The sequence below is a fragment of the Ailuropoda melanoleuca genome, chromosome 8, assembly GCF_002007445.2.
Source record: "Ailuropoda melanoleuca isolate Jingjing chromosome 8, ASM200744v2, whole genome shotgun sequence".
Classification (NCBI taxonomy): domain Eukaryota; kingdom Metazoa; phylum Chordata; class Mammalia; order Carnivora; family Ursidae; genus Ailuropoda; species Ailuropoda melanoleuca.
This window is the reverse complement of record NC_048225.1, coordinates 63,441,113-63,464,349: the sequence shown is the minus strand read 5'-3', so window position 1 is coordinate 63,464,349 and position 23,237 is coordinate 63,441,113. Positions and strand designations below refer to the sequence as shown.

Genomic DNA, 23,237 nt, shown 5'->3' with positions numbered 1-23,237 from the left:
AGCCTCCCAACCTCCACTGGGTAGAACCATCCCCATCACCAGAAAGGATGGTGTCTGGAGCGTCTGGGGTGCGCTTCCTGGCACAGGGCTTTGCCTGTTGCAGCACAGCTAAGACGGCACTAAGAGAAGCTCATCCATCAATTAAAGGCTCTAAGCGTCTCCCCGCCCCCAGCCTGGTGCTGCTTTAAGTCCCGTGGGCCCAGAGATGAGCAAGATGAGCAAGAAAAAGTCCCTGCCTGCACGCACTTCACTCTCACACGGTCCATTCTAAGAGGACTCTTTGCAAATAATTGCTGGAACGATCCCGCAAGCTCAATACCCATTTTGAATGAGGCACCCTGGCAGCTTCCCACTGAAAACTAAGTGCTTTTGGAGAAGAGCTCAGTGTTCCAAGTAGTTTGGCATACACCCCACTCCCGTGCAGCCCTTTCCACATGGGAATCTGTCCTGGGCTCCCACAGCAGACTTCGGGGAATCCTGAGAGGGGCCGCACGCATCGTGGCCAAGACAGGTGACAACTTGCCAGGCCGGACCCAGGAGCCGCTTGACCCTGAGAACATCCAGGGAGGCCGAGGAACACCTGGAAGCCTCTGCATGGTGAGCAGCTCAGGACTCCAGCGCTCACTTCTGCTCCCTCCAGATTCTTAAACAAGTCATGCTTCTCGACTCCGATCACAAGACTCCGGGGACAGACATCTCCACGACATACTTAAGACTGCCGGTTTATCCTGGAAAGAGTCCTGAAAGATACCATCGGTATGGACCGAGAGTATGATTGTGGGACAGCCCGACTTGCAAATGGACCACTCTGACTTCTTGATCAGTTCGTGGACTTTGATTCATTCACCCACTCAACCCACATTGGTGCTTAGTACCCAGAAATACGCTCAGTATTTAGAGAGTACAGAGATTAAAAATATATATGGTGCCTGACCTTGGGAAGCTTTTCCAGCAGATAGACTAACAAACCAATCATAACACGGGGGATCAGCACTAGGAGCAAGGCACACCGAGCCGGGGCACGGCTGCGTGCAGTGAAGAGGCTTGTGGGCAGAGGGTGTCAGAGAGGTTCCCCAGGGAGAAGCAGCCTGAGCTGGGTCTTCCAGATGCTCCAAAAATGGTGTGGGGTTTTTTAAAGGATTTTATTCATTTGAGAGAGAGAGCGCGTGCACGCATGCATACACACACAAGCAGGAGGAGGGGCAGAGGGAGAAGCAGACTCCCCACTGATCAGGGAGCCCGACATGGGACTCGATCCCATGACCCAGGGATCACGACTTGAGTTGAAGGCAAATGCTCAACCAACTGAGCCACCCAGGCACCCCAGAACACTGCGTGGTTTTAACTTAACTTTCACCACATGTCAGAACCACCTGAGCCCACTCCCGACCAATTAAATAAGAACCTTTGAAGGTCAGGCCCAAGTGTTTTCTGAAAGCTCCCAGGGCTGCGATCCACTGTGCTGCGAGCTGGACTGAGAGGCAAGTGGGGTTCCCCTGACTAGTCACACACTCAAGTTAGAGTAGCACCAACACAATTCAAGCTAAACTGGCCCACAAGACGTAGTTCACATTCGTTGCAATGAACTAGAAAGAGACACAGCAATGAAAGCAAGACCCAGGACAATTCAGTGACGGAGGATTTATGTGGGGAGATATGGCAGGAATCAAACGGGTCCGGAAACACTGAGCCCCTTCGTGTGGAGCGGATGCACCGCCAATTAGAGGTACTTCAGAGTTAACCCTGACCTGAGCCTTACATTAGGAACCAAGACAGCACCGGAAGCCCTGACCCATCTCCATCACACCCCAGGTCCCCCACTTTCCGTCCTAAGGAGAGAAGTGACAGTCTCATATACAACCCAACAAAATGCCTGGTGTTTCATGGGAGGAGCAGCGAGGAAGGAATGAAGAGAGGGGCATGACGAAGTATAATAGATGTTAAGAGAAGAATTTGCATATAATCCATCATAGTCGTCTATTTTTATGGTGTACCTTTACAAAAATGGAATTTGCCAGCCCGGGTCAGCCATGGATCACGCTGTTTGAAGCCCCTGCTCCTGCAGCAAGGGCCCCAGCCCAAGTGCCTGAGGAAGAGCAGGACGCCTGTGCCGGGGAGGATCCGAAAGAGCCGGGTCCTTGGGGCCTCGACGGGGAGCTCCCTCCCAGGCAGGCGTCAGTCACACGCAGGCCTAGACGCTAACAGGTCTCTGAGTGGTATTTCCCCCCCTGCCCTCTGCTCCGCCTGCCTCGAGCCCAGTGGGCACGGAGAATATGTGTGGCTGCGGTACTACTAGCCCGCTGCTCTTCTCGGCGAGAATGCCCGGTCACGAAGCACCTGTTTGCGCATCTTAATCCCTGCACCAGGCCTCCTCGATTTCTAGTCAGTATGAACCTTACCTTTCTGGGGTCTGTCGTCTGCCTTGCAGTGTTCTTGTCTTGGGACATGTCCTATCAGAGGGTCAAAATGCCCTCTCAGTGACAAACTCAAAATCAGAGACCCGGAATAAAAACATCAGATAAGCCTCATTTGGTCCTTATTATTTGCAGCAAAGACAGGAGCAGCATTCTTGGATCAGGGAGAACAGTACCACTGACACGAACAAGGCTGCTCGGCATGTAAGTCACAAGCAAGAGAGTGAGCGAGTGATGTCCGCAAAAGCGCATATCCTCCAAGTCTGCAGGCTTCCACCCGAGCAGGTGTGGGGCATCGAACGTTGTTTCGTGGCGAACGACACGCAGTATAGACCCAAAGTCTCCTGGGCTCATCCCTGGGATCTCTAAACCCAGAGTCAGCTGGGTCACCTGACACTAATCGTAGTAAAAACCGCACCTTGTGAAGTGTTTACTACCTTTGGAGGCTGAGCTAACAAGGGACAAATGTTACCTCATTCCATCCTCAACCCACGGGCTAGGTACCATTATTACCTCCTTTTGCAGGTGGTGAAGCTGAGGCCGGAGGAGGTAAAGGGACTTCCTGAGGTCCCACATGGAGAGTCGACCCACAGCCGCCTTGCCCGATCTCGAGGAACCCTGTCCCTAAACATGATTCCTCTGTCAGAAGCATAAAGAGGCCTGAACTTGGAGTTGCAGGCTGGCTTCTAGCCCTCCCTCTTCCGCTTGTTTGGGCCTTACAGGGTGTTCCCTTGGGGCAGAATGAGGCTCGTCCTCTGCCTTGGTCACAAAGTGTCCCCAGCAACTGCATGAAACAGAAGACCGGCTCTGAGGGCAGCCAGCAGATCCATCTTGCAGCCCCAGCGTTGTGCGCTCGAGAAATGTTTATTGAAGTAATAATGCATCCACAGTGCTTGGAGAGCTGACGAGCATCGCACAGTGCGGACGTCCGAGTGGCATAGGGCACGGCAGCCGGCAGCCACCTCTGGGAGGGCCCCCACTGCGGCCTCCCCAGTGGTGCGTGCATTCATTTTCAACGTACCCCAACCTCGGCTGCCAAGCGTCATAAATGAACAGCTCCCTCCAGCCTACAAGCTGCGACAGAGGGCCGTCTAGCCACTCATCAAGGTTTATGATGGAATCTCTCATCTGTGTTCCTCAGCCCTTTCAAAGCCACCACCATCTCCACGGCCAGCAGAGTCGTGACCCCTTCGCTGGGTTGCCATGTGCCAGGATTTCTGCTTGCAAACATTCACTCCAAAACAGAAAACCAGGAACACATCTCCCATCAGACAGAAGTACCCTGGCAGCTGAGCTCCCAAATGCCAATCCAGGGAGATGAGCAAACCCTAGTAGGGCTGAGATGAGCCCCGCCCCAACCTAGCATAAGCTCTGGGTCTGAATTCATGCAGCCTGGGTTACAGGACAGCTCAGTAAAACAAGCCCCCAGCCTGTCGACCATGCACACCGCACGGGCTAATACCCTGAGAGCCAGGCATTCCTCCGAGGTCTGCTCAGCCCCTTCCCTCCACAGCAGCTCGGAACCGTGGGGTCTGTGGGGTTCATGGGGATGGCTCTCCATCAGCTCAGGAGAGCTGAGAGGACTGAGGGGAGTAGCTGAGATGCACACACGCGAAGCCTGTCCCAGATCTGCCCATCACAATATGCAGGGGCCGCCTTTGCAAGCCTCGCATGGAATTCTGCCCTGGAAAGAAGCCAGGCTGGGGTAGTAGAGAGCCATCAGGTGACACAGCCATGTCTCCTAAGAAACCCGGAGAGGGCCCAGGATGGTCCCGCGAGGAGAGGACATGTCATCGTAGCACTGTGGAGGACAGAACCAGCAGGGATGATGTAGCGGCGGCAGAGGGTAGGAAAGTGTGCTGCGAGGTCCCCCGTCTGCGCAGCTGGGCTCTGCCTGTGGCAGGTGCCACATGGCCCATCAGCTTCTGCTGTGCAGGACCACGCTGCTGTCCACACTGCCCCGGGATGGCTGTGGAGACAGGGTGGGGTGGGCCCCACTGTCGGGGATGGGGAGAGGGTTTGCAACCACCTAACCCAAAAGGCAGAAAGCCCAGGACTCTTCAAGGCAGCACTGTGGCTTTGAGGTGTGAGAATTTGCCGTCCATGGCACTGAGCTGAGCTCTGAAATAGGATACCCCGGCTGCCCTCAAAGGTCACCGTCTCACGGAAAAAACCATGGACGTGGTCTCACAGCAGTAGGGTTTGTAGTGGAATATGCAGCTGGAAAGCTAAACCAAGGTTGGACCGTGAAGGGCTTGATGTGCCAACCCAAAGTGCCTAAATCGTATCTCTACATTTGTGATCTCTAGATTTGGGCTCAGGAAAAGATGATCCAGAGGGTGAAGGAGGAAAATACTAGAATTTCCATATCCAGGTATCCCCTACTTTTTGAAAGTTCACCTTAAGCCACTTCGCTGTTGCGAAGACCTCATTAGTACCCTGTTCTTGCTAACTGAAGGACATCCGAAGAGGATTACTCACTTTTACGAGAAAAGGTAACAAGAGAAAATCACGTTCAGCGTCTATTTTGCAGCAAGCTGTTACAGGGGCAGCACCCCAGCTCCTTCCCCGGGACCCACACTCAGCATCTCAGCATCAGGCCAGAGCTGTGGACTGCATCTCTGAGCATCAGTTTGTCTTGCGCGTCCATTAGCAAGATATGCCCTAAGGTATAAGGCAGGTTATTTTTCGGGTCTGGGAATGCTAAAAAAAAGTTTCCCTATAAATCAATGATAACTGCTTCTTCTCACTGCCATTTCGGCTTCTAGAAGTTTTCACGCTCCACTTCCTAATATTGGGGGAAATCTGAAGTTATTTTTATATAATTACATACAAAATAAATCAAGCTCTTTTAATACTCACTCTAAGCGATGCCTTTCACGCCTTCACCTGATACATGCATCAGCCATCCGTCATCGAGGTGTTGAGGGATTGGACCCCGGGTGACAGCGGTGACTGCGTCCCTGGGCTCTCCGCACAGTGTGACCTACAACAGACGAGCCTTGGTAAGTGGAATTACAGACCAGATCTAGTTGTTCACTAAACTATCTGCAAAAATGGACAAGAGGCGTAAATTTTTTTCTTTTTTAAAGATTTTAATTAATTAATTAATTTATTTGTCAGAGCGAGAGCATAAGCAGGGGGAGTGGCAGGCAGAGGGAGAGGGAGAAGCATGCTCCCCGCTGAGCAAGGAGCCTGACTCAGGAAATCAAATCCAGGACCCCAGGATCATGACCTGAGCCGAAGGCAAATGCTTCACCAAGGAGCCACCCAGGTGTCCTTTAAATTTTTTTCTAAAAAACAACCACAGGGCGCCTGGGTGGCACAGCGGTTAAGCGTCTGCCTTCGGCTCAGGGCATGATCCCGGCGTTGTGGGATCGAGCCCCACGTCAGGCTCTTCCGCTGTGAGCCTGCTTCTTCCTCTCACACTCCCCTGCTTGTGTTCCCTCTCTCGCTGGCTGTCTCTATCTCTGTCAAATAAATAAATAAAATCTTTAAAAAATAAAAATAAAAAACAACCATGGATTACATAATAAGGTAAGACAAAGTGAACAGAAAAAGTGGTCGTGTTGAGCACTCAGTCAGCCACATCATCAGGGAAACAGCAATAATATAATCAGATTTCACTAGTCAGCCAGAAAGTTTCCAAATTATAAAACTATCTGAAATGCATTTTTACAATCAGTGTTGGGAATGAGAAACCAAATCCGAGGCATCAACAGTACCTCAGATATTAGCTGGTGACAGTAATGAAACCGCTGCAATTAACAAGACATCTGAAAGTACTGTTCACGTTATCTTCACCTTGTCTTTTCTGAATTTTTCTGCATTCTTTATAATGAGCATAACATACTGGTCCTGTAACGTGCATATAAAATCACAGATGATTGGGTACACATCTGCTGGGGTCCACACTTGACACTCCCACCACCAACAGCAGACAATCAAAAGGTCTTGGGAGGCACTGGTCTAAGTGACACGGCTCAGAGCTGGCCCGGGTCCCCATCTGGACCCCATACTTTCCGAGACTCCGTGGTTTTCGTGCTCTGCCACAGGAGGAAAAACCTTCCAGAGAGAGGCTGAGCACAGCCACCTTCACGGCTGTGTCAGAAACCACCCCAACCCCAAAGACCTACAGGCTCTTTCTTCCCAGCCACAGCCATGGGCCAGGGAGGAAACACCCAGCTGAATTCCACGCTGCACCTCGGAGTCGTGGGCCAGTTCATATCAATTCTACACATGCGAAGTAAAGAAGACAAGCTAGATGCTTTGATGGCAACGTCAATTCTGTCTCGCAGTATGTATTTGAAGAATACTAATTTTCCATACATGCTAGTGGTTTTCTTTCCAAATCAATTTGTGTACCTTTTCTATGAGTGGTCGTTAAAATACTGAGCTGATCATGTAGCAGGAATGCAGATTTGTGTGTCAAAAGTAGGAGAGAAAGGAGGTAAAGGGCTATAGGTTGGGAGACCCTGGCCCGGACACCTTCACCCAGTGCCCAGCCCAAGAGTGCAAGGGCCCCTCATCTCCACAGGTACAAACTGGCCCAGCGTGAGGTGCTCACAGAACCACGGGATCTGCACAAGCACCATGTTCTGTCCGTGCAGCCTGAACAACAGTCACAGGCTTCTCTGCGTCCTCGCGTGGCAGGAGCAGCAAGGGAGCACTCCAGGGCCCCTTTTACCGGAGCACTGACCCCACTCTCAGTGGCTCCACCCTCACAACTGATCTCCTTCCAGAAGCCCACCTCCAAACACCAGCACCCAATTACTGAGCACGTTTAATTTGGGCCCCGCATCTGGTCTGTGGCTCCCGATTGAAGACGAACAAACTCACGCCAAGGGATGATGACTGACCGCGGGTCTCTGCGGGGACCACTGCACCGCATGGCAGCCGGGCCCCGACCTCCATCCTGCCCGGGAATCCCCACAACCTTGGGGCAGCTTTTGGTGTCAGCTTCCAGAAGGAAAGGGTGGGGTTGGTCTGTTTGACCACGAGCTGGGAATCCAACTATGACCAAGGAAATGACCAAATCCCCGGAAAGTGAGGGAGGGGCAGACGAAGAAAAACAAAAAAAAACGGGAGCCTGAGGCCCTGTCGCTCTGTCAGGCGCCGTCTCCCGGCACAAATGTGCGGGTTTGGCGCCCCCTGCTGTCCCCTTCCTGCCCGTATCTGTGTCCTGCGTCCTCTGTGTCCCCTGTGACCTGTTCCATGTGTTCCCCATGTCCCGTGCCCTGTATTTCCCATGTTCTGCCAGAGACAGATGTCCCGACCATGGTGCGGCCGGGGCAGCAGGGGGTGGTGGGGACTGCAAAATGAGCATTTAGCAGTGGAGTGAGGGCACAATATTGCAAAAATGCACCTGAACCATCAGCCATGTCAAATCCATGATTTAAGAACATCAAGTGCAATAATGTGGCTCCGCACGCCCTCCTTCACCATGACACTGGGTGATGTGTGGTTCGAGGCGAGGCTACAGAACCTGGTAAGCGTCCTCAGCTCAACCGTCCCCATGCCCCCTGGGCACACAGGCCCTTGCATCTGTCTGCGTTGAGGCGGGAGTGGGGCTGGGGCATTTCAATCATTTCTTCAAGAAACAACTAATTAGCTTCTACGCTGAGCCAGGAAGCATTGCCAAGAATACAGAGGGTATTTAATACAGGCTGGGGCAGCTGCCCTGCTCTCAAAGGGCTTCCCACCTAGGAAAAAAGGGAGAAAAGTTGTTGAATCATATCGATTCCTTTATTGACCCAACCACGTAAGCATTATCTCCAATGTCAACAACAATGCTACAAGCTAATCAACACCAGGTTACGGACGGGGAAGCTGAGGTTCAGAGGCCAGAGGACCCAGGCCAGAGGTGGCGAGGCAGTCCTCAAACCCTGGTCCGCCTGACCCCAAACTCCATGCTCTGTGCACCCACGTCCTTCTGTGGCTGATTCTGTCATATGCAGAGGGAGCGGCAGCCCCCTGTGGTGACACGCGGGTGCATATCCGTGACAGTGTCACCTCGGCAGCTACAGGAAGGTAAGCGGCGGGACGGGGAGCATAAAAATGTTTTATTTCTTTTATTTTAAAAACAAAGTTTTGGGGCACTGGGTGAATGGTCTGCCTTCAGCCCAGGTCAGATCTCAGGGTCCTGGGATCAAGTCCCGCATCGGGCTCCCTGCTCCACGAGGAGTCTGCTTCTCCCTCTGCCTCTGTTGCTCCCCCTGCTTGTGCTCTGTCTCTCTCTCCTCTCTCTTTCTCTCAATTAAATAAATAAATAAATAAAATCTTTTAAAAATATAAAAATAAATTTTAAAAAACCAAAGTTTTAAAACCACATATAACTCATAGTGCATTGTTAAATAAAAATATTATTAAATGCTAATAAAGTTTTGTTAATTGTAGAAAAAAGTGAATATTTGTTCATTCTGGTTGGTGGGTACACGGTTGTTCAACTCCACATTCTCTGTACAGTTCCATATTTTTAAAAAATTTTTTCCTAAATAATATTTTTAAAGAAGAGGGAAAAGAAACTGAAAGGAAGTAAGTATCCTCCAAGGATCCTAATATGAAATCATGGAACCCGTCTACCCGCTGAGCGATCACGCACGAGTGTGACTGTGAAAACACAGGTTCGGTCCTCACAGAGAAAATCCAGCTATTTAAACAGCGTTTTCACCTGGGGACCTCTAAGCATGTCACAAACAGGAATTAATTGCCCCTCCTGTCACCTCCTGAAAGACAGAGGAGTGCTTCACAGATTGTTAAATCACGTCTGGGGAAAAGGAAGTGTCTGGTCTGACAGCACAGTGTGGACTGGGACTGGAGGCCCCGGGCAGGACCGCAGCTGTGACCATGACCGTGGCCCTGCCCCGCCCACCGAGATGTGCCGCGCCTTTAAAGGGCAGTTCCTACAGAGGACAGCCTCCTGTCTTCACACGAAGCCCCATCTGAAAATATCCTTCCACATATAAATAGAGATCTTTTTCAGGGACAACCCAAACCACATCCTCTGGCTTTCATTTTACGTATTCAGCCAGGCTTTTACCAGCACTGGGCCTCTTTCCCTGGGTCCCCTCGGCCCAGCAGACAGGGCCTGGGAGGAGCAGGGACACCTGTCAGCAGCGGCTCCAGAACTCCCCGGGCTGTGAGTCCTGGCACCCATCTCCTCTGCAGCAACACTCCCTGCCTACCTGACTCCCACGACACCCAGGGCCAGCGATCGGGCTAGACCCTAACAGGGTCCTCCTCGTTCCTCCCCTCAATGCCTGGCCTCCCTCCACGGCCCCAGACTGCCACCTGCATTAATCCTAGAGCACAGCCCTGACCCCCCGCCCCCGCTGAAAACTACGCCTCCCCACCTGCTGGAGGTGGGTCTGCACACCTTGCATGCAGCCTGCACATGGGAGCCTGGCCCCCGCGAGCCTCCAGCCTGTCCCCCCTGTCCCCCTTCCCAGAAACAGGGCACCCCATGGGGCAATTCCTCAGGGGAGCACCTGCAGACTCCCCAGGCCACTCCAAGGAAGTAGTCCTGAGCTCGGCTGTCAAGTTTCAACAGGCAGGGTGAAAGGCGCTGGCAGCGGAGCCAGGGGGCTCCAGACTGCAGGGGCAGGAAGAGGACTTGGAGCTGCAAGGCCACAGCCCAGCCAAGGCAGGAAAGCATTCGGGAGGGCAGCTCCCCTTTCTCAGGTGCCCCCTCCCAGGGTCATCGCCTGAAAACCCTGGCAGAGTCTACGGAAGCTCTGGGGACACGGGCCCTGGGGGTGAGGCGTGGGCACCACAGCGACCCCAGCCCTGAGACTGCTGGGCCCCAAGCCTGCCACATTCAGGGCTTAGGGTTCATCCTGTGGCCAAGGGAGAGCCCCAGGGGACCTCCGCCAAGGAGGGACACGAGCGACACCCCAGCCACTGTCCAGGACAGGCTGCTGGATCACAGCAGCGTCCCATTCAAAAGGAGCAGATGTGTGGGCTCCACCTCTGGGGTCTGACACGCTTTGCCTCCCGTTTCTGCTCAAGTGCCTAGTTGCCCTGCTAAACTAAATTACTTTAAAATAGATACAATATACTCTATACATACATATCCCACTTCTCAAAAGTTTGTGTTACACACTTTGCTTCTACGAAAGACCTACATTAGTACCCGTTCTTGCTAAGCAGAAGACATCGAAGAGGATTTTTGCTTTTCCAGTGAAAGGCAGAAGTGAAAATCGTGTTCAGCGTCCATTTGGCAGCAAGCTGTTACTGTGGCAGCGCCCAGAACAGGGAGAGGGGCCCCCCAGCTCCTTCCCCAGGACCCACACTCAGCATCTCAGCATCAGGCCAGAGCTGTGGACTGCGTCTCTGAGCATCAATTTGTTTTGTGCGTCCATTAGCAAGATATGTCCTAAGGTGTGTCAGAAAAGCCTGAGGCAGGTTTTCTTGGGTCTGGGAATGCCCAGATGTTTCCCATATAAATGAAATGTAACTGCTTCCTCAATTTACGCCCCGTTAGCTTCCAGAAGCTTCCAGAGGGATGCTCTGCTTTCAGATAGCAGGGGAAGCCTGCCTCCAGAGCAGAAATGGCAGGTGGACTGAAGCCACACTTTAAAGGATGCTGAAGTAAGGGTATATTTGGATATTTGACCATTAGCAATGGGGAGTCATCGACGTTTGATGAGGAGAGCGATTTGATCCGAGCTGTGCTTGGGAAACTGAACTGTCCCTGCGTGTCCAGCGGATCTGAGCAGGGAGACATGGGATGGATGTGAGAGCGCTCGGAGCCGTGGAGTCCCTGCCCCACGCAGAGCCCCTACGGGGAGTGTCCCAAATGGCCTGCAGCCCACTCCACAGAGCGCCAGCCACATCCTGACCCTCACACTGAAAACCACACCTCAGGAATTAAGACAGACGCAGACACAGCATGAGACTCAACTGCACAAGCACCAGCACCTCCGTCTTTGCCGGGAAAGCCCGTTGCTTCCAGTGCCAGAAGCTTCCACAGCCCTCCCCCCCACCACGGCCAAGCCCGTGCCATCTCACAAGTGTGCGTCTGGCTTTAATGACCATTGTCTAAAAGAAACATATCCGGAGAACTGGACAGGAAGGAAAAGCTTGTGTTTGGGGGGAAAGGGAGGGGGATGTGCTTTATCTCAAACCATCTAGCTTCTATTTAATAAAACCCTCCATTGCCAAACGCACGTCAGGCCAGGACTCTCACAATGCTCACACAGAACAGAAAATAAGGGCCTAAGGTAGAAATGCCTCTCATGTGTTGCTCTGGAATGGCAGATGGCCCTCTCCTGACATTCGGGGGAACGGACTTTGCTTCCAGAGAGAAAAGCCTGTAAAACAATGTGGGTTGGGCAGCATGTGAGGAAATGCCTAACCCTGGCCATAGGCACTGAGCGTGTCTGTGGCACATGAAGAGCATTCCCGAGCAGGGACCCGGTGTAGTTCACCAAGCCCTCATCACAGGGCGCTGCACGGAGCAAATGCCTTCCAAAGATGCATGCACATAAACCAGTCTGATGAGATGTCTCAATCCCTGGTACAAATAATAATGGGTCCCTCACACTGGGAAGCCTACGAGTTTCCGCAGTTCCACAGGAATCCAAATGGGAAACAAGATGCCAGGTACTCATTTCTTGCAGACAGCCTTGAAAAAAGAGCAGGAATGGAGGTAAGTTTTAGTATACCACAGTATGCTGTGGTAAGCTATAGTATGCCGTGGTACGCTGTGGTATGCTATAGTATGCCGTGGTACGCTGTGGTATTGCTATAGTATGCCGTGGTACGCTGTGGTATGCTATAGTATGCCGTGGTACGCTGTGCTATGCTATAGTATGCCGTGGTACGCTGTGCTATGCTGTGGTACACCGTGGTACGCTGTGCTATGCTGTGGTACACCGTGGTACGCCGTGGTATGCCATGGTACGCCATGGTATACTGTGGTACACTGTGGTATGCTATAGTATGCTGTGGTACACCGTGCTATGCTGTGATATGCTGTGATATATTGTGCTATGTTGTGGTATGTTGTGCTATACTCAAAGTCTTTTGGTTTAATGATGGGCCCTAGTTCACAAGTCAGGTTGTAGTATATTATGGGGATATATATATCAGAGAAAGATTTTAAATATATATGCATATTTAGCATTTATACGGGATTTATCATGTTAGGCATTATCTTAATCAATTTTAAAATATGAATTCATTTAAGTTAATGCTCATAAAAAAAACCCCAAAAGGCAATTAGTATTATGATCCTAATTTATAGCAGAGAAAACTGAGGCACAGAAAGAGTACTCAACCTGCCCAGGGTCACAATGCCATGAAGTGACAGAGTCGGTACTTGAATGCAACCTGTCTGGACCCACGTTCTGTGACAACCCCTGGCCTCGCACACAACTCTTTTCTGGGTTGCTACAATTCTCCTCCTGATTAATTCTATCTGGAGTGAGAAACACTTGATATTCTGAGAATTGGAGCATGCATGGTTTTATGAACAACAGTACTTCTCACATAGATGTTGAGCATTCAAATGCGATCATCTTCTCCCTAGTCATGCTGTCAAAGCCTGATGGCCGAATACGCATGAAATTCCAGCATAGGAAGGGTCTAAAACAACTCATTCCATGTCCCAAGGGTGGCTGCTAGACACAGGGGCTTGTTGGCTCCCCTTGGGACCCCACATTTCCCCTCAGAGGGCAAAGTCGGGGTTGATTCAGGGAAGTCCTTGGAGGTAGAGGTGAGGCTGAGTATTGCTGATCCGCCCCTTGGCCAGTGCCCACTAGGAACACAGACTCTGACACCGGGCCCACGAGCAAGTGGCAGGGCGCTGGCTGCCGCAGGCCCTGTGCTGTGGGGGCAGGAGGAGGTGCTGCCGGGAGAGCCAAGCCGGAAGCAGAAGCGGAGACAGTACAGACAGAATGTGCTGGCAGTGGAGTTCTGCCCGGGGCCCTTCACATTCCACTGCTGTTGCGCAAGGAGCGGCAGCCGTGTGTGCCGTGAGCACACGTGTGGGTGACGGGCACACAGCCCCTGTCCTGGTGACCCACAGCAGCACCACCTCACTGCTGAGTTTTGTTGAACACCCTGTCACGGGGGAATTTCATTCCTGAGCCACGTGCTAGGCCCAGAAGATTCCTTCCCAACAGGTCACCAGAGGACAAAATTCCATGAACCAAGATTCCTTAAACTAAGAACTGCCCGAGGACCTCAGTCACTGAAGTCTCTCTGACTGGGGGGCAGGACAAAATGTGTATGTTCACAGTGGCAAACGAGCATGAGCCTGCAAGCCAGCCATTTCGGCTCTGGGCCCACTCCCAGTACTCCACTCCTCCAGATTTTTTATAATCAGTGGGCGGTTTGCCAATTTCGTGAACACCAAGAGTTCCCATGGTATCAATATAACCAGTAAAGAAGATTCAGGTTTAGCATCTGTTGCACCAAGACGTGACCAACAGGCACAGATGATGGAAATAAAGCAAGGTCCCGGCGTCAGTCTGGGTCATGTCACTCGTCCCCTCTGAGCCCTCATTTCCTTGTTGGTAAAGGGGAGAGTTACACCTGCTCCAGGAACTTGATGTCCCTGCGCAAGCTAATGAGATATCACAGGAGAGTGCCGAACACCAGGCCAGCTACGTAGGCGGCGCCTCTGTTTCCCGGAAACATACACACAAGCAACGGGCCTGATGGTGCAGGAGCTTCACTCAGCAAAACTCAGTTACGACCTAACCACAGTTGGGGGGAGGGCGATCAAGGTATTTATTGATTATGCGACACATGTATACCATATACGTGATATGGCAAGAAAGCAGAAGACACAGCCTGCTTTTACAGAGCTTCCACTCAGGACCAGGAAGCAAAGACAGATAGAAGTCCAGACAAACCTCGGCTGAGCAGGTACGAGGCGCCAAGCACGCTGACCACTTCAGGCGCAGGGTCTCATCGGATGCTCTTAACGACCCCCGGAAGTACTTACTGCTGTTCTCAGTTTTGGGCCTTGAACTCAAGCAGTCTGGAGCTGCAAACACTGGTGTGCAAGGGCTAGTTACAGTCGTGTCTCGGGACAAAGACAGAGGGGTTGGTGGACTGGTGACACAGCCTTTTCGGAGGAGCTGAGCTGAGTCCCGGAGGAAAAACGGAATTTCGACTGGCAGGGGCCGCAGTTGGCTGACATGCGACCCTGGTGGGGTTTGACCCCAGATCTAACTCTGGAAGGCATCATCAACCCTCCAACCATAGAGGCCTCCAAGCGGGGCGAGGATGACTTCCATTTCATAGATGAAGACATAGGGTCTGAACTCAAGTAACTTGAGTAAGTCTGCTCCACTGGCAAGCAAGCCAGGCCTGGGGACATCTATGCGCCCCGCCCCCAGACAGTGGGCCAGGACCCTTCCTTCTCCTGTGACCAGCCTTGCCAGCCCGAGGGGCTTGTGGGGCCCCGAGCCCCACCCTGGGAGCTGGCAGCCACAGCCCAGGCCGCGTGTTTGTGCCTGCTGGGCTGCGCCTGTCCTTCACGGCAGAGGGCACTCCCAGCGCAGCCGCTGCCAGGGGGCTGGGCCGGCTTTCCTATCGCCTCTGCCACAGCTGTGTTCTCACCAGGCAGAGTCACCCCGGCACCCCTTCTGAATCCCAGCTCCCCACGTAGCCGTCAGGGTTGTGTGAGGATGAGATTAGGCGGGCGGGCCGGCCCCAGGGCCAGGGCAGCATGCCCATGGCGGGAACCAGGGGACGAGGGCGGGGACACACAGACCAGGGGCAGGAAGAAAGAACATGGGAGGAAAAGACAGAGGCCCCGAGGGCCGGCACAGGCAAAGAAGCAAGCCATGCAGCAGGCCCTGGCTTTCCGGCCGGCGTGGGGTCCTACTCTCAGACCCTGCTTAATGGAGGTTACTTTTAACTACTCAAAATTACATTGCAGACAGAAGTTGGCCTCTGTGGACCACGTGGTGTACTGGGGTTTCACCCCAAATCAAGGCGGTCCTCTTGCATAGCCCCCTTCCCAGGGTGCTGGCTCACCCCTGCAGCCTCCCAGGGGCCTGAGCCCGGTTCCCCCAGGGAACAACCCACCCCACCCCACCCCACCCTGCACCTCCTCTCCTCTCACCCTGCACAGCTCCTACCCTTCTCCACCCGCTCCTTCACACCCTTCCCTCCGCCGGTCCTGTCTCTCTGGCTCTGTTCCTTCCTCGCCCTTCACATGGTTCTTAAATCCACCGCTTCCTTTTGGTGGTTAGAGAAGGGATAAAAGCTTCCCTTTTCTGTCTGCCAGTGTTTAAATTCCTTCTGAAAACATCCAGAAAAGACTATAAAAGGGGAACAGTATTTTCCTACCGATGGCTCAAGTAGAACTTAGCAGGGGGTGCAGGCAGGTGTGGGTGCAGGCATGCCCAGCCTTGGGGGCTCCCCTGCCCCCCAGCTCTTGGCTGCATCCCCCTCCCCAGGGCTGCGGCCTAGACCAGAAGTGAGGCTCCGCCCTCTGCCCTCCCAAAGCCCAGAGTCTCCAGAAGAAGGCAAAGTGGGGTTGGGCTGCCTCCAGATGGGCTGCCAAAGCTTTCTGCTCCAACGGAGGCCCCTCTCCCCTTGCTCCATGGCGTCCACATGGACCTTCTACAAGGAGCAACTCTCCACTGACCCACTGCCTTCTCAGAGGTCGCTTCTGGCCAGCCGTGTACCACTCAGTTCATGTCAGCAGGTGTTCCCTTTTGGGAGGGCTGGCAGAATGGCTTGGTTCCCCCCAGCTGCTGCGGACCCCAGGCGACAAGGGCCTCAGTCTCTCAGTGCCATACTCAGCAGCAGTCCTGGACCCTGCCCACAAGCGGCATCCTGGAGGAGACCCTTCCCCTGCAAACCACCATGTAGTCTCTCAGGGGGCGCCACATTCCTCTGCATCCCACTCGTCCCTCTCCCCACCAGTCACCTCGGCGCGACTCGGCTTCCAGGGAAGTATCTCTTGGCACACAAATCTGGGAACATGATCGTGCTTAAGAACATGAACTGTGATGAGGGGCGCCTGGGTGGCATGGCGGTTAAGCGTCTGCCTTCGGCTCAGGGCGTGATCCTGGTGTTATGGGATCAAGCCCCACATCAGGCTCTTCCGCTATGAGCCTGCTTATTCCTCCCACTCCCCCTGCTTGTGTTCCCTCTCTGCTGGCTGTCTCTATCTCTGTCGAATAAATAAATAAAATCTTTAAAAAAAAAAAAAAAAGAACATGAACTGTGGAGTAGGAAAAATCTAGGTTCAAGTCCATACTACTGCCTGCTGACTGTATTGCCAGACTAAGCGAAATTAAGTAAAACTTCGAGCGAAGACATCTTAACAAAGAGCCGTACACACAGAAAGCTCAGTAATGACATTATCACCACTCGCGACCATTTATTCAACACTCACGCCCCTACAATGAGCTACGAATCCCACTACCTCAAGGTTCTCTCTGCTGAATTCAGGATTCAGATAAATAAACAACTGGATATAAAGCTATAAAATACTAAGAAATTTATGTGTGTATACTAGTCTCTGCCCAGGTCCTACTTATATTTTGTCTTTGACCCCAGTTCCTTACACGGAACTCCTCAGTCCTTCGGAATTTCCTGGGTGATAGGAATCTCTTTTGTTCTAATGAGGTGACTCTTGGCGGGGGTGTGGGGGTGGGCAGCAGAAAGTCTAAGCCATGCTTAAAAGCTTGGGACTTCTAGCCCCACCCCCATTCTCTGGGGAGGGGTGAGGGGCTGGGGAACAAATTAACAATCAATCTCACCAACGTGATGAAGCCTCCATTAATATCCCTCAAGTGCAGAGTTCTGGGAGCTCGCAGGCTGATGAACACATCTCGTGCCAGGAGGGTGGCACACCCCAGCTCCGTGGGGACAGACGCTGCTGTGCTCCAGACCTTTCTGGACCTTGCCCTTGTGCCTCTTCATCAGTATCCTTTAACATAATGAACTATAATCCTATAATAAACTGGCAGATGTAAGCCAGTGTTTCTCTGACTTCTGTGAACCATTTTAGCAAATTATCAAGCCCAGGGAGGGGGTCATGGGAACCCCAATTTATAGCCAGTTGGTCGGAAATACAGACAACAGCCTGGGACTTGTGACTGGCCTCTGACGTGGGACGTCATGACGTCATGACGTGGGCCTCATGGGACGGAGCCTTTAACCTGTGGGATCTCCAGGTGGGTGGTGTTGGAACTGAACCGAACTGTGGGACATCCCGCTGGTCTCAGAGAACGGACATCAATGCTGTGGAGAAGAAAGCACACATCCGGTGTTAGAGTGCTGCATGTGAGGATACAGGGAAACGGTACATTCTTCCTCGACAAATGCAGAATGAACAAAAGCAGTCACACATGAGACAGAGCTCTGGGGAGCAGGGGAAGGAGCAGCATGGATTACAGCAGGAGAACAGCAGGGACGTGGCAGCAGAGACAGCACCTGGGCAAGGCCGTGATGCATGAGCAGGACTGTGGTCAGCGGGAACAAGCAGGGAGCTCTAGGAAGCAGCAGAAGGCGGGCGTGGAATTGTGAAGGGTGCAGGCAGGGTGTGCGGGGTGAACACACGCTGGATGCTTCCTCAGGTTCAAGCTCTCCTTCCTCCTCCCCCCAGCCCCAGGGTCCACTTAGGTGCCCACTCAGTTCTGGGGAAACCCCTCATGTGAAAAGGAGGCTTGCAGCAGAGTGAAGGTGGGCTAGGGATGCTGGGGCAAAGGCATTCTGTCTTTCTTTAGAGACATGAACAAAGAAGCACAAAGCCCAGGAACAGCTGGCAACCACCATGGGACCACGAAAATCAGACAGAAGGAAATTGAGTCCTTGAAGAAATTGCTGAGCTGCTGGATCAAGCCTTGCCTGAAGCTCACACTGATGATGGGTTTTTTTTTAATCTCATGAGCAAATAAATCCCTCTCTTATATAAGCCAGTTTGAGCTAAGCTCAGGAAATGACCTGCAATCACTTACAGCATGAATTGTGGGGGCATGGAGGGATGTCTATGACACTGAAACTAGAAGGGAATCGGAGGATTAGGCCATGAGAGGCTTTCCTTGCTCCCTGCTAGGGTGTTGGACTTCATGTAGGCAGCAGGGAGAACACTGAAAATTGTTGAGGAGGGAGGTAGCAGGATGGAATCTGTTTTAAGAAATTAGCTCTCATGGCAGAATGAGTGACAGACTGGAGGGAAGGAAGATTAGGAGCAAAAAAGAAAAAAAAATGTGATTAATCGGTCTGGGAAAAGGACATTTTATCAAACATCCCCAGATGTCGGCACTGCGGGGAGGGGGGTGTTAGTGAGCTGGCAAAGTCACTCCTGCGGCAGCCTCTCCTGGTATCAGCACTGAAGGGCTTCCCTTCACCCCTAAGAGCAAACAGCACACAGCTGAGAGGGTCCAAATGCTAATATCACAATACCTCTGAAGGCTAGTTGTCTTAGAAGTTTCAAAAAAAACAGGAAATTCTTTATTTTAAAACCTAAAGCAAATTTCTTTTTAATTTAGACTAACCACATTTACACAGTAGGGGAAAGAATACACCCCAAAACAAGAAGCCGTAACAAAGCGTCCCCACTCCCAAAAGTTTGTGAATCACCGATCTAAATCATGGGACTCCCCGCTCCCCTCCCCACCGGGGGGTGGGAGAACCTCTCCCGGCAGCTGCCAGAGTGCTAGAGCCTTCCAGAGGTCGGCAAGAGGCTCCAGAGCTCACGTGGCTCCTTCCCCACATCCACGAGGAAGGTAAGCATCTTCATCTCCTACTGTGCCCAGAGAGCACCCCAGCTGCCCCACGGGTCCACACGGCCTGGGGCCCCACACCCCACACCTTGCCCCTGCCTTGCAGCCTCCTCCCCTGGGTGCACAGCACTCCCTGACCTGGCCGTTCCCATTCTCAGCCCCCAGAGTTTACCATAGGCAGACTGCCACCTGCGTCCCAAACCCACTGTTTAATTTACATAATTCCGATAGTTTTCCTTGCCAGCTGCCTGTTTTTGTAAACTCCCGTACGGTTCTTTTCGTCTCCCAAGAGCCCGGCTCACAATCGCCTTCTGCCAATCTGGTTCTTCTGCAACAAAGGAGACAGAATTGCTTCTATCTGACGAGTTCCCTTTTTGTTGTAGAAACAGAAGCTTAAAAACAGCCAGTGGTTTCCAACCCAGAGAGTTTCCTACAAGCTTTTGACTCCACTGGTTACTGGCTTCCTGTTAGCAGAACAAAGTTTCAGGCTGAGTCACAGCAGAGAGCCAAGCCCAGCAGTGATTCACGAGTGTGGCTTAGGACACCCCTGCCACCACCACGGCCACTGTCAGCGCGGCCTCTGCTAGGGCTGCCGCAGCCCCCAGTTCTCCTGATCCTCGGAGCGCAAGAGACTGAGGCCTGATTTTCTCTTCCGGGTGGTGGAGGGGCGCCAGCAGTCAGCACAGGCCAGGCAAGGCTGGCCTGGAGATCGGGAACCAAATGGGGCCTGAATCGGGGCGGTTCCAGGGATGCCCAGGAAGGCAACTCCACTTCAAAACGTCCCATCCACCCACCCCCCCTCCACAGGGCTGAGGGTTCCTCCCGCTGAGCTTTTTTGGTCCTCCTTTAAGGCACAAACGGCCACTCACACCCTAATATGATTAACGTGATGAGCTCACTTTGGAAAACACTCATCACTGCAGAGCAGCAGATGGGAGAGACGCAGAAAAAACCTGAAACACGAGCAGGCCGGAGACACGGATGTCAGCCATTTCTCAGTCTCGCCCAGGACCAGGCTTGGCTGCAGGGTCAGCAGCAGGGAAACCCCGCACCCTCTGCCGTGACTCAGTCTGGGGGTTTCTCACGATTCCAAGATTCTCTTGTAGGACCTCAACAGCTAGCAAGCCACATGGAAGCTGCACGATACACGCACGGGGGAAACACAGGGGCTCCAGACCGTGCCCAAACCACCCCACAAAGAGCAGTCCACAGGGGGGTCTGTCACACACATCGCAGTCCTTGATCTTCACAGACACCTAGGAAATGCGGCTCCTCCTGATTCCAGAGAAGAGGCTAAAGAGGTTTTCTGACCCAAAGTACCATGATACATCACCGAGTAGGTGATGAGCTCCAAGATTGATGAAAAATCAAGGTATCGTCCCCTAACATGAAATGCCGCATTTAAACATGCACAGTCAGTGGGTTGTGGCCGGATCAGGGTGCTGTGTGACCCCAAGCACTGACGTGAGAGTCCCCCAGGACGGCCCGGAACAACAGAGCACGTGAAAAGCAGAAGCTCCAAGGTCCCGAGAAGGGACCGTCTGTGGTCTCAGGAGCTCGCGAGCTGGCAACCCCTGTGCGGGGCAGACCGCTGCTGAGCCTCTGGAATCCCAGAGACTAGGGCAATTTCTCACTTCCCACATGATGTCCCCACTCCAAAAGCAAGAAGCATCTCCCACTGCTTAGCTAGTATGTCACCCGCCACGCGCACCTCATAAACGTCTTAAACTTGATGAAGTGAGAGCTAAAATTCTCCATTTTTCTCCTCAAAGTCTGTTCCCCTGACCCCCAGCCTCATTTCTGTCCTCCAAACCCCCTGTCCTCCTGTCACCTGCTTCAACTCGCTCTGCTTCTCTGGCCCCGGAGACTCGGCACAGGCCGCACCCTGCCTTCCACGTGCTCAGCCTGTGCTTTCACGCACCCTCTCCTCCCCCCAGCACCCACAGTATGCACCCTGCTCCCGGGACCTCCAAATCCCCGCCCAGGAGGACCCCTCCAGCCACCAACCACGCCTCCTCTCCTCCGTGCCCTCCTGGCTGCATCAGGCCCAGCCTCTGGGTGACACTTGCCACCGCTGTGGCCACACACATGCGGGGTGACAGCTTCATCGGTGCCCACTCCACAGGCACCCTGCCTCTTCCGGTACCCCCAACAGCTGGCACAACCCAGCACTAGCAGGCGATACAGATCGGACAAACAAACGAAGTCACATTTTGTTTCTTTGTTTTTACTTACCTACTTACTGATTGAGGCATAACTTCCACACACAATGATTCAATATTTGTATGTATGTTGTGAAATGATCAGTGCAATAAAGTCTGGCGAACATCCGTCACCATACATAGTTGCTAAACACATTGTGTTCTTGTGATGGTTAGGAAGAAGCCCTAAGAGCTCGCTAGGATAAAGTGGCTGCAAAGAGAACCACAAAAGAACCCCAGCAGTGGTGATGGAAGCCAGTATTTATTACCATAGAGCTGCTTCCCGCATTGCTCTGACCACAGGCAAAGGTTTGGCAGGAATGCAGCTTCAAGCACAGGGACCGGCAGGCGGACAGCTTGATAAACCAGTTCCTACCTTTGGTCTATTCTATCCTGCTCGCCTTCCTGCTTCCAGAACGCAGACTGGAGGAGGGCCCGAGCGGGGAGCCTGGCCGCTGTCAGGTGCACACAGCCCCCACTGCCAGAGTGCGGGGAGGACACAGGGACAAGTGGGGGTGGGGGGGACACAGGGACAAGTGGAGGGGACCGGGTGCCAGGGAGATGTGGGTGGACTCTGTTCCTTTTCATCCCTGGGACTACAGGCATTTCAAGGGCTCGGTGATTTCTGAAATTTCTTATGAAAATGATAGGAGATCTAATTTTTCCAAGTCCTTTTAGTGAATTTTATCGATAAAGGATGTGAAAGACCGACACTGCTGATACAATATTCAGAAATCACATTATCACAGCTTTTGACACAACACCTGGGATGAGACCTATTTAGGAATCGGCCCTGGGGGCTCCTAAGAGTCTGGAAGACATTATTACTGATTTTGCAGTCACTCTGAAGCACTGCATCTGATTTAACACCACCCCTTCTCATCAGATCAGTATGTTCAAGCGTATCGTCTGTTGAGATGCTATGGTTGGTCGTGCGTATGACTTACATAGCACTTGGCTCTGGGGCAGCCACAGCAGAGTGGTGTGGACAGGGCAACTCTGGACCGTGTGCAGACCCGGGGGTCGGCATGGGGTCTCCAGCAGAGGAGAGAGAGGAGCGGCAGTCGGCCCTTTTCCGCCCCTCACCTCCAGCCTCCACACCTTCACTAGCCCGCCCCCCCCCAAGCACCTGCAGCTACCAGGGAATGAGAATGACCCAAATTATCTCTGATACACAATACAAGAGAATCATCCCCAAATGACAGCATTTTTACTATAACAACAACAACAACAACAAAAATCCCATGTGATACAATTTCTAGCTCATCTGGACACCTGGCTGAGAAACTCCATAAGGACTTCCTTCCTGGAAAACAAGGTACACTGGTTTTCCAGCCCATGTCCACACATTACCACCCCTGCTAGCAGAGGGGAAAATCCAGATTAAGCTCAACTTCTCTGTGGTTCTGTCTCACTTCACACAGAGCTGTGCTCCTGAAAACCTGTGTGCATTTAGTTTTTCGTAAACAGTCCCACATTTGAAAGGCACTAAGGAAGCTTCCTACTTAAAGGAATTCCAGGGGTGCCTCAGTCACGCAGTTAAGCGTTCCTCTTGATTTTGGCTCAGCATGATCTCAGGGTCGTGAGATCGAGCCCCACATCGGGCTCCACACTCAGCAAGGAGTCTGCTTGGGATACTCTGTCCCTCTGCCCCTCCATGCCCCACGCTCGTGCTCCCTCTCTCCCTCTAAAATAAATCAATAAATCTTTAAAAAACAATAAAATAAAGGAATTCCATGTTAAGCAAATATCAAAATTATGGCTACAAAGACTTTGTGGCAAAATGAAAACTGCTTATGAGTCAGAGTTAAGAGGAAAAAGTCCTCATCAAAATTGTGTGCCTCGTGTGGTGTGTCTCCCTCACCTTCATGCCTTGCTCTGTGCTGGAAACCCTCCACTCCTTCTCATTTTTCACTTCTCAT

The 23,237-nt window shown here is 52.5% G+C and overlaps 1 protein-coding gene across 4 annotated transcripts in view; it reads right to left on the bottom strand.

The window, feature by feature from the left end:
• The window catches only part of CNIH3 (cornichon family AMPA receptor auxiliary protein 3), a 205,553-nt gene that overhangs the window by 145,823 nt on the left and 36,493 nt on the right, over positions 1-23,237 (bottom strand). For 2 of the 4 annotated variants that reach the window (XR_002143336.2, XR_002143335.2), the window contains 2 exons: positions 17,147-17,630; positions 5,277-5,400 (listed from right to left, as the gene is read on the bottom strand). The gene's annotated coding sequence lies outside the window, so the exon portion shown is untranslated. Of the gene's footprint in view, positions 1-1,284; positions 5,079-5,276; positions 5,401-17,146; positions 17,631-23,237 lie in introns of those variants that run through there. The other 2 variants (XR_004627201.1, XR_004627200.1) reach the window with 2 other exon arrangements.